The sequence below is a fragment of the Tursiops truncatus genome, chromosome 1 (assembly GCF_011762595.2).
Source record: "Tursiops truncatus isolate mTurTru1 chromosome 1, mTurTru1.mat.Y, whole genome shotgun sequence".
Lineage (NCBI taxonomy): Eukaryota > Metazoa > Chordata > Mammalia > Artiodactyla > Delphinidae > Tursiops > Tursiops truncatus.
In genome coordinates, this window is record NC_047034.1 from 80,872,687 (window position 1) to 80,880,355 (window position 7,669).

Below are 7,669 nucleotides of genomic sequence, written 5' to 3' on the forward strand. Positions count from 1 at the left end.
AGAAGTAACTAATAAAATTAGCTATTATTAAGTATTAAATATGGGTTGGGAAGGGCAACTGAATATCAAGGCAACCATAATAGGAAAGATGTGACCAACTTATTTTTTTTCTCCCTATTTGACCAAGAATAGATGTTTAATATTTGAACAGTTGGGACACAAGATAAAGCCTTGTCCAAAGAGCTACTGCTTCAAACCAGGTCAGAGGACACTTGAAGACTAGAGCACAATGGCTCAGCAGGTGGATGCTGTTAAGGGAACTGAATTGGCTAATGGCCTCCACAAACCACAGGTTACTATTTTAAATGTCACAAAAGACCACAGAGCGTGAAAAGATGAAAAATAAAACCAGTGTGGGTCCAATCTTCAAACAAGTAGAATTGAGTGACAGGGCAGTTTGGCTCCATGTGACTAAACTAAATTGCTGAGAACTAAGGCTGTCTTTGGGCTAGATGTAGACTACAATCTTTTCTGTCCTGGGGCTCTGAGGATAGAAAACAGCTTTTTTCTTTTTTCTATCCTTCTCACTAAAATCCTTTTCGCAGTCCTTGTAGAGTGAAACATCTCTGTGTTGGTCAAAGTCATGCAAAAGGGACACAAACAAAACAAAGTCATGCAAAAGGGACACTAACTCTAGCGCTACAGAATGTAAATATAAGAGGGCTTATTTGACACCACATACAAAAATAAACTCAAAATGGATTAAAGACCTAAATGTACTACCAAATATTATAAAGCTCCTAGAGGGAAACAGAGGCAGAACACTCTTTGACATAAATCACAGCAATATCATTTTGGATCCATTTCCTAATGTAAACGAAACAAAAGCAAAAATAAACAAATGGAACCTAATTAAACTAAAAAGTTTTTTTTTTTTTCCTTTTTTTGTGGTACACGGGCCTCTCACTGTTGTGGCCTCTCCCGTTGCAGAGCACAGGCTCCGGACGCACAGGCTCAGCGGCCGTGGCCCACGGGCCCAGCCGCTCCGCGGCATGTGGGATCTTCCTGGACCGGGGCACGAACCTGTGTCCCCTGCATTGGCAGGCGGACTCTCAACCACTGCGCCACCAGGGAACTTTTTGCACATCAAAGGAAACCATCAACAAAATGAAGCCAACCTACTGAATGGGAGAAAATATTTGCAAATGATATGACCAATAAGGGATTAATATTAAACATATATAAACAGCTTATATGACTCAACATCAAAACACAAACCCAATTAAAAAATGCGCAGAAGAATTTGCAGCAACATGGATGGACCTAGAGATTATCATACTAAGTGAAGTAAGTCAGAAAGAGAAAGACAGATACCATATGATATCACTCATACATGGAATCTAAAACATGACACAAATGAACTTATTTACGAAACAATAGCAGACTCACATAGAAAACAAACTTATGGTTACCAAAGGGGAAAGGGAGATGGGGGGAGAGGGATAAATTAGGAGTTTGGGATTAGCAGATACGAACTGCTATATATAAAATAGATAAACAAGGTCTTACTGTATAGCACAAGGTACTATATTCAATATCCTGTAATAAACCATCAGCGAAAAGAATATGAAAAAGAATATGTATACGTATGTATAACTGAATCACTTTTCTGTACAGCAGAAACTAACAAAACATTGTAAATCAACTATATTTCAATTGAAAAAATGGTCAGAAGAACTAAATAGACATTCTTCCAAAAAGGAAATGCAGACGACCAACAAGCACATGAAAAGATGCTCAACATCGCTAATCATCAGGGAAATGCAAGTCAAAACCACAATGTGGTATCACCTCACACCTGTCAGGGTGGCTATCAACAAAAAGAACACAAATAACAAACGTTGGAGAAGATGTGGAGAAAAGGCAACCCGTGTACACTGTTGGTGGGAAGGTAAATTGGTGCAGCCACTGTGGAAAACAGTATGGAGGTTTCTGAAAAAAACTAAAAATAGAACTACCCCGGCAATTCCACTCCTGGGTATGTACCCAAAAAAAACAAAAACACTAATTTGAAAAGATACATGCACCCCAATGTTCACAGCAGCATTATTTATAATTGCCAAGATATGGAAGTAACCTAAATGTCCATCAATGGATGACTGGATAAAGAAGATGTGGTGTATATATATACAATAGAATGCTACTCAGTCATAAAAAAGAATAAAATTTTGCCTATGCAGCAACATGGATGGACTTAGAGGACATTATGCTAAGTGAAATAAGTTGGAGAAAGACAAATACTATCACTTATATATGGAATCTAAAAAATACAACAAACTAGTGAATATATCATAAAAAGCAGCAGACTTACAGATATAGAGAACAAACTAGTGGGTACCAGTGGGGAGTGGGGAGGGGCAATATAGGGGTGGGGAAGTGGGAGGTACAAACAACTGGGTATAAGATAGGCTCAAGGATGTATTGTACATGAGGAATGTAGCCAATATTTTGCAATAACTGTAAATGCAAAGTAACCTTTAAAAATTGTATTAAATTTTTTTTAAATTTTTTGAATTAAGAAAAAAAGAGGGCTTATTTGGGGAACAAACTTCCAAGCAGATTTGAAGGAGCAGAGCAATCCTCTGAGCTGTTGTTAGAGTAGAATGCTTAGGCTGGGCATAGCTGCACTGGACTCATCAGGGCCAAGCATTCAAGTAGAGAGTAGTCACCCAACTCCCATTACAGTACAGAGTGACATTTCTGCACACTAATGCTCTATATATTTGTAGGAAAAGAAAGAGCAGGCAACTATGATGCTATGGAAGACCCCTGAGGAAATGGCTTTGTTAGAAAGGGTATCCTCCAAAGCTCAGAAGCTTGTACTAGGTCATTCTCCTGTCAAGGGCTTCCAGGGCCCTCCAGAGGTACAGCCTGCTCAGTCAAGGAAAAAGAATAATCACATTACCTATCTATCAGCCATTGTAGGGAGGGTCAGGCAATCCTCAGTATGTATAAATGTCATTGGACTATTGGTCAGTTGAAATGGCAGCACAAAGGGTGACCAACTTTGTTTAAGAGCTTTCACACGGGTGTGGCCACACTGAGCCAGCTCCCTGCCAGGGGTGGAAAGAAGGGCCTACAGGACTCTGCTCAGGTTTGTATTAGGACCCAAGCTGTGATTTAAAAACAAAAACAAAACAAACAAACAAACAAAAAACCCTCTGGAGTTAGACTGCCAGAAAGGGCCATGAAAGTGGATCTCTAAGTTCTCTTGTCATTTGAAGACCACCCACAGTCTCTTATTCCCAGAGCACAGATAGCTTCTGACTTCACTAAATGATCAATTCCTTCCCTTTGACTTTCCTCTCTGCTTCAGATACTCAATTGCTCTCTGGGCAAATGATGGTCTAGAATCCTACCATTAACAGTATGAAAATAGTAAAGATGTCTCAAACATATATTATGGAGCAGATGTAATTTACACCAAAGGAAGAGGGTCATTTTAACTGAAAGATCACATACATTTTTGGTAGTTACCAAAAAAATCTGATAATTCTCAAATTTTTATCTCCAGTTTTCATCACCTTCTCTTGATACAGACATGTTCCAACTACTGACTGAGTACCTCCATCTGAAGTTATTTCATTCTAAACATATCCAAAACAAACTCATTTTTGTGAGTTGCAGTATCTACTTAAGTCATCCAAGCTAGAGGTCTCAGAGTCATCTCTGATCCCTAACACATCCTTATTAATTGGTCATCAATTCTTGTCAATTATACTCCCCAAATGCCTCTATAATCCATCTACTCCTCTTCATCCTTATTGTTGCTGCCTAATTCAGCATCTTCTCTTACGTGAACAACTGCCCAGCCTCTAAACTAATCCTCTTGCCTCCAGTTTCATTTTAATTTTTGATTTTTGATCCAAGAACCACCCCTTTGAGGCATGGTAGAATTTAAGACTGACTTCTTCTGAACAAAGTAATTTGCTTCAGGAGGAGAAAAGCAAGAATTCATTAGGCCTGATTTGCAACAGAGGAACGACAGAGTTAAGAAATAGAGGAACAAGTCTTTCCGGGTCAATGTGGCATGATGCTGTGGTTTGATCCAATGATTCTGGCAGAGTACTATGCATGTTATTGAGAGGAGAGGGAGGGAGATTTCTTGATGGGAGATGGAAAGACAGAGGGAAAATGGCTGCTCAACGAGTGAGTTAAATTAGCTAAGAGGGCTTCCCTGGTGGCGCAGTGGTTGGGAGTCCGCCTGCCGATGCAGGGGACACGGGTTCGTGCCCCGGTCCGGGAGGATCCCACATGCCGCGGAGCGGCTGGGCCCGTGAGCCATGGCCGCTGAGCCTGCGCTCCGCAGCGGGAGAGGCCACAGCAGAGAGAGGCCCGCATACCGCAAAAAAAAAAAAAAAAAAAAAAAAAAAAAAAAAAAAATTAGCTAAGAATCTAATAAGATTCGAAATGGGTGGCTATTAGCTTCCCTTAATTAATGTGCAAAATAACTTGGGTACGTACCTACTCTAAAAATTATATATAATTTTTAACTTATAGAGAAAAAATTACTCCTAAATCCACCACCCTAATAATGATTACTATGTCTGTGCATGCCCTTTCCAGCCTCTGTCCACTGCACACACAGCTGCAATCATAGCCTTCATCTTGGGTAAATATATAGAATTATATACCAAAAGATTTGACAAGTTAGAAAAACAAACAACTGACCTTACTTAATCTCAAGCATTTCACTTGAGGAATTTTCAATCTGGAGTACATCATTCATTAGAGAGTAGTTCCTGCTGCTGAAGAGTGAAGTTGCAGCTTGGGTTGTACCTACACAATATTATACAAAAGAGAAGTGCAGAATTTGGTAAGGTGCCGTAGATCTAAAATTAGTGGACCCCAGATTTGGGGGAAATGCCTAAAGTCAAGAAAATAAAAAAAGACTCTCTTACCTTCATAACACATTCTGGCTTTTATTAGCAGCATCCTTAAAAAGGAGTTAATAATGTCTACTTCACAGGGCTTTTGTGAGGAGTAAGTGTACTGTAAACTATAAAAAATGATACAAATGTCAGGAAAAATGCTTAATATCACTCATAAGTCTCTCACCAAACTCCAAACTTCCTATCTTGGTATCTCCCCACCCCACCCCACCCCCGGAATGCTATAATACAGAGGCAGAAAGACAGTTCTGTTGAAGCTGAGAGAAATAACAAACCAATTTCTCCTGGGATTGTCAGGGACATTTCACCAAGAGTTTTACAGGGGTAATAATGGGGATCTGGGAGCTATATTTAATATTTATAAAAATCTAACCTGAAATTATACTGTTATCAGCAGTAAAGCTTTACAAGATAAATAATGCATCAAGATTTTATTTCTTGTTGTTTTTCCTTTTAAATGGAATTATATAAAACAAGTATGCATCTCATAGAAAAATTAACTGTTGCTTTATTTAATAAATATTGTGTGAGGCCCCATAATAACCACAGAGGACAAAGAGATGAACAAAATAAGTCATAATCCTTGCCTTTAAGGAACTCACAGTGCAATGAAGACAGATTAAGTTTAATGCACAGGTATAATAATACATGGCAAGGGCAATAATAAGGACAATCACAACAAAGGGAATAAATGCAGGACTCTTAACCTAGGCTTGAGTGGTGCTGAGTAGTCAGGGAGGGCTTCCTGGAGGAAGTTAAACCTTAGAAGACTTCTGGGAGTTATCCAGGGAAAGGCTGTGTGTGAAGGAAGATGGGGAGGCACAGGAGTGACAGAGATAGGATGTGGAGATGATAGCATTTAACCCCAACTTTTATTTCAAAAATGTTCACACCTAGAAAACACTTGAGAAAATAGTGCAGTGTAGTGCAATGAGTGTCTATATTCTGTTCACCTAGATAATATGGGTTGGGGTAGGGGAAGAGAGAATGAATGCATGAACTAATTAATTTGGCAAATGTTAATAATCAATTAGTGGTAGAGAATTCTAACATTCTTGAGATGCTCCTTTTCCCCCAATCTATAAATGTACATCTTTCAGTTATCTTTCCTCTATTTTTTCCTCCTCTCCACTCTTTGGAAACTTTGGAGATTAACTGGTTATAAAAACATTCTGTTATGCATACTCTAGGAATACCTAGTCCAGTAAACCAGTGTGTCTCAAACTGTTTTTTGTGACCAACCCCCTAAGGCACATTTTCAGACATTTATTTTCTAGTTGCCTCCCTCAGGAAATTTTAATATACAGATATACTATATATCTGGTCCCTCTTTCTCTCTCTCTCTTTATACATTAAAGAGTAAGATTTTTTTATACCCCAAGAATGAAAAAAATGCCCACTTACAGGCAATGTCACTACCACTGAGAACACAAAAGAGGAATAAATCAGATTATAAACTCCTATTTCAATTAGTTTTTAGAAACAATATTATCATATGAATCACTTATATAAATTAAAGTAAGATAAACCCTAAGATTTCTAACAAAAAAGTTGTTAACTCCTAATGTTCTATTTCAGTTCTTCTAAGAAAATGTTTTTTTATTGTAAGCCACTTGGCCATAGACCCCGTATTTATATGCTCCAGAGAACCTAGTATGGTGGTAAAAGACCTAATAAGTCAATTATCATCTGGTCCTGACAAAATGAATTAAATAACATAAGTCCCTGTTGGGAGGGGTTAGGGGAGGAGCATTGCGATCCCAAGTAGTTTGGGGGCAACAGAAGGACCTAATCAAGGCAAGTGCTGAAGAAGGAGAATGCTCTTCGTAGGAGGCAGAGAAACGTAGGTGTTTGAATGAGAATGTTGTATTGAAGAAAAACTCTACCAGTAACACTGTTTACCACAGTCTAGAGCAGTGCTGTCCAGTAGAAATTTAATGTGAGCAGTCTATGTAATTTTATTTTAGAAGGCAGATTTAAAAAGTGAAAAAGAAACAAGTGAAAATAAATTTAATAATAGATTTTATTTAATGGATTTTAATTAAAATATTATCACTTTTAGATAAATGAACTATAGTACATTTCATACACTGGAATGTTATTCGGTGCTAAAAAGAAACGAGCTATCAAGCCATGAAGACATGGAAGAATCTTAAATGAATATTATTAAGTGAAAGAAGCCAATCTGAAAAGGCTACTCACTGTATGACTTTCTGGAAAGGGCAAGACTATAGACAAAAGTTGTCAGTGGTTTGGGGAGAAGAGGTAAACAAGTGAAGCACAGTGAAACTATTCTGTATGATACTATAATAGTGGATACATATCATTATACATTTGTCAAAACCTATAGAATGTACAACACCAAGAGTAAACCCTAATGTAAATATGGACTTTGGGTGATAATTTGTATCGATTATAACTAATCAGTTATAACAAGTGTAACTCCCTAGTGCACGGTGTTGATGGTGAGGGAGGCTGGTGGTGGGGGGGACATAGAGAACTCTCCACATTTTTTGCTCAATTTTTCTGTGAATCTAAAACTACTCTAAAAAAATAGTCTATATTTAAAATATATATTATATAACATGTTAATGTGCAATCAAGATAAAATATTATTAAATGAGATATTTTACATTTTTTTCATAATAAATCTTTGAAAACCAGCACGTATTTTACACATACACCACTTCTAATTCATATTAACAACATTTCAAGTGCTCAAAAGCCACTTATAGTGAGTGGCTCCCATACTGGATAGCGTTAAGTCTAAAGCAGTG